We start from the raw sequence: 4702 nt of genomic DNA, 5'->3' as shown, positions 1-4702 counted from the left end.
GAGAGAGAGAGAGAGAGAGAGAGAGAGAGAGAGAGAGAGAGAGAGAGAGAGAGAGAGAGATTGCTTTTGTTTACAAACATATGGTTGGAGGGAAGGCCAGTCCCACAAGGGGCAGCAGTGGCAGGTCACCTGAGGCCTGGGGGAGTTCCCTTGGTGGGTGAAAAACAGGCAAATGCATCACGAAAAGGAGTTTAGGTATAGAGTGTATTTAGTCAGTTATGGAAGGGAAAGGAAAGGGGAAAGGCAGAAGGGGTGAGAAGAAAGGGGGAAAGGCAGAAGTTACCTCTTCAGAAGAGAACAGGCTGGAGAGGAGGCTGGGGATGTAATTTCCTTGGCAGAAGTGGGGGTCAGGAGTAGACAGAGCTTAGCTTTTAAAGGGTCAGGCTACCCAGGTGACAGGGAAGGTCAGCAAAATAGTAACATAGATAGATAGATAGATAGATAGATAGATAGATAGATAGATAGATAGATAGATAGATAGAAGATAGAGTATAGAAGATAGATAAAAAGAAAAGAAGAAAGAAAGAAAGAGAAAAATAATAATAAAACCTAGCTCAGAAAATTGGTACAAGAGAAGTGTAATTGTTGCTATGACTAATGAACCAATGTTCTCAGAGCCTTGGAGCAGGTGTGCAGGATGAACTGGGAAGAGTCTTCAGATGCAAGCTGGGGAAACCCTAGACTGTTGTAAGTAGAGCCCAGTGACCAGTTCTGCTGGGAGCTACAAGACCAGGATGCAGCCATAGAGTCCAGGCTTGGGAGGTCTCAGATGAGAAGAAGGACCCACTTGTGAAATGGACTAAAAGTCATTCATGGTACATTCTAGAAAAGCATTTGTTTTACATTTTATGTAGCATGAATTCTAAATGGTTTTAATACTAAAAGCTCCCAAACCAATTAGAATTTGTGCTACAATCCTGTCCATATTCTGATGTTCTGAGTAAGAATGGATTCAAATGTCATTGACTAATAAGGTTGACAGATGAAATTTCAAAACGACGTTGAAATCAAGCTCTGACATGGTTATAATTGACTGCCTCTAGACAATTTTATGATGAAAATCAGGAGGGGAAAAAAGAGAAAGATTTGAAAATGATAAAATTTGGCCTAAAAAAGAACAAAATTGCAGAAAGGAGACCATTACTGAGAGTAGCCCCATTATAAAGACCTCAAATGCTCTGCATTGGGATAGTAGGAGATATCATCTCAAGAACCAGCCAAACTCCAGCTTTTCATGTACGTTCCCTTGGGAGCATCTTTTTTTATACATGGCTACCTAGCAAAGTGTTTTACAAGGTTCAGTCATCCACACACTTACTGGCTCCTGCACTTACGGCTCAGGGGCATGGGTTCTACTACAGACTGGGACAGGCCTCCTGTCAGCATGGTTTTTAAGGCAGGAAAACCACAAGAGTTATGGGGTCACCAAGGGTCCCAACTAGTGTCCAGAAGAAAGCGTGGAAGGCATGGCAGTGTGTGGCAGGATAAGGGCTCTGCAGGCAGCCTCTGAAAGGTTGCTACAAAGCTGTGAAGGTTGACCCAACTGCAGCAGGATGCTGGAGATCTGAGGACTGGACTCTCCAGTGATGAATCCAGGGTGCAGCAGAACCAGCCCAGGAGAGGAGCCAGGTGATCTCCAAACACCAGGGTCATGGGGCTGTGATGTCCACACCCACTGGAGATCATATCATGCTATCTAACGGCCCGTGGAGCTATGTGATTTACAGTTTGCCCTACTGGTTCCTGAGCTTGCCCTGACTCACTCCATGCCTGATAGTCTTCCCATACCGCCCTCTCGGAAGCAGAACGTTCACTCTGTGCCCCTGCATCTTGGAATTGCACAGCTTTCCTTTGGAATTTTACAAATGTCAACAGTTTGCCCTGAGCTTCAGAAGAGACTTTGAACTTTTGAATATTGATGAAACTGGTTATTTTTGTTTTATTTCGGGTGTTCTTTAAGTTAGATCACATGTATTTTGCATTCTTTAAAGACCATGAGCCATTGGTGGCCAAGGGCAGAGGATGCTATGGGTTGAATTTGAAATGTAACCCACAGGCTCAGGTTATGAATGCTTACTCCTCAGCTGGTGGTGATATTTTGGGAATTTCTAGAATCTTTGGGAATAGGTTATACATGGAGGAAATAGGCTACTAGGGACAACTCTTTAGTGGTTATTTCTGGCCATACTTCCTACCTCACTCCGAAGTTCTTGGTATGCCTTATGTATTATGAGTGGCCTCTGACAAGAGATCCACAGCTAATGCACCAGGAGACTCTGTTATGCCTTCCCTGCCATTAAAAACTGAAATAATTAGAAAGTATGAGCTAAAGCGAACAGGCTCTAGCTTGCTTTTCTGTTATTGTAATAAAATACCATGACCAAAAGCAAGTTGAGAAAGAAACGATTATTTGGCTTATAGATTATACTGTAGTCAAGGAAAGCCAATGCAAAAACTTAAAGCCTTGGGCAGAAACAATGGAAGTGGCATCTAAGGCTCATGATTAGCCCAAGACCTCCTGTCTAGGAATGGCATTGCCCAACACAGGCTGAACCCTCCTCCACCAATTAGAAATCAAGAAAATATCCCACAGACGTAGTCACTGGCCAATCTGATGGAGACAATTCCTCAACTGAGGGTTACTCTTCCTAGGGTGGTTAACATCCAAAATCAGCCATCACATAGCCTTTCGCCTTTAAATTGTTCCTGCCACAGAAACATGAAAGGAACCAAACACAGATTTAAAAAACATACTGCAAATTTTAACAGAAAGAGAGGGAAGGAAATAAAATACCTTTTCAATCCCCAGATTGTCTGTGCATTTATTTATTCCCTGGATATTTATCAAATAGCCACAAGATACTGGACACTCTACCAGGCATCTAAGCTAAACCCAAGAGTTGTCTCTGTCCAGATGAAGTCACATATTAATGGAGGCATGTGTAAGTCAGTAAATGTGTAACGACATGATTTAATACAAATTAGCATTAGGAAATGTATTAGTCATCTTTCTGTCACTAACACATACCTATGACAAAGCAGCTTACATAGAGAACAGTAAAACAGTACAGATTTATTTTGGCTGACTGGTTTGGTGTTTTCATTCTGTGGTTGTTTGTAGATGGAAGTTTCTGTCCTGCCTGGTCCCACAGTCATTCAGTCCCAAATAAACACATAGAGGCTTATTGTAGATAGAGACTGCTCATTCATTCCCAGCTGCCCTGACCTGAAATAATCATACAGAAACTACATTATTTAAGACACTACTTGACCAATAGCTTAGGTGTATTTCTAGCTCTTATATCTTAAATTAACCCACTTCTATTAATCTGTGTATTGCCACGTGGCTGTGGTGGCAGCATCTGTCTCCTATGGGCAGCTACATGTCTTTTCCCTGACTCTGCCTACTCTCTCTCTATATATATTTCTTCTACCCTGGCTATATTCTGTTAAGCTATTGGCCAAAGCAGCTTCTTTATTAACCAATAAAAGCAACACATATACAGAAGGACTTCCCACACCAGCTTATATTAATTATAAACTGTTTGGTCTATTAACTCAGGCTTATTATTAACCAACTCTTACAACTTAAATTAACCCATAATTCTTGTCTGTGTTTAGTCATGTTTCTCGGTACCTTTTCTCAGTAAGGCATTCTTATCTTGTTTCCTCTACGTCTGGCTGGTGACTGATTCTCTGCCTTTCCTCTTCCCAGAATTCTCCTAGGCTGGTTGCCCCACCTGGCTAGTGGCCAATCAGCATTTTATTAAATTAATACAAGTGACAAATCTTTACAATAAGAACATATCCCAATAGCATTTCCCCTTTTTCTCTTTTCAAAACAAGAACTCGGAATCTAGTCTCCTTTGTTTAGCTTTTTTTCCTGATCATTATCCATAACAACTTTTAACCAACACTCTAAACATCCATAATTCATTTTGGGGGAATGTGAGAGTAGTTTTCTAGGCACTTTCTACTGATTGGGGTGCTGATAATCTTATAGGGACCCAAAGAAAATTTAGGATCATGGTAAAGTCCCAACTGGAGTATTCTGTGAGTCTGGGTCATCTCAACCAGCAGTCTTGAGGCTGTTCTTGATATAGAACTCATAGGAAACTGAAACAGAGGTGCTCTGCAATGTTGGAGCATCTGGGCCATCTCTTCTCATTGGAGATTTTGCAGAGTCTTCCTTAATCAAACCTTATTTTTCTTAGGCAGGAATAAATCCACAGCCTCTCATTTCCTATGGAAACAAAAGCAAAACCTCTTTTCTAAAGTAATATCTTTTGACTTAAAGTCAAGCTATTTTCAAAATATATAGGTTGAATTAATCCAACAGCATTTATAATCAAATGTCTTTTAGTAGCTGTTGCTCCTTCCTCAGCAGTCAAACAATTCAAAGGGAACATAATAGCATACAGTATACAGAATCTCTGTGTATTTTTCATCTTCACATGATTTTTTTTTAAATTCTATTTCTTTTATTTTTATTTTATTTTATTGAGACAGAATTTCTCTGTGTATCTTTAGCTATTCTGGAACTTACTCTGTAGACCAGGCTGGCCTTGAACTCACAGAGATCCACCTGCCTCTGCCTCTGAAGTGCTGGGATTAAAGGTGTGTGCCACCTTACCTTACTTCTTTCTTTCTTTCTTTCTTTCTTTCTTTCTTTCTTTCTTTCTTTCTTTCTTTCTTTCTTTCT

This window comes from Microtus ochrogaster, linkage group LG5 (genome assembly GCF_000317375.1).
Source record: "Microtus ochrogaster isolate Prairie Vole_2 linkage group LG5, MicOch1.0, whole genome shotgun sequence".
NCBI classification, from domain to species: domain Eukaryota; kingdom Metazoa; phylum Chordata; class Mammalia; order Rodentia; family Cricetidae; genus Microtus; species Microtus ochrogaster.
This window is presented reverse-complemented; position numbering follows the sequence as displayed.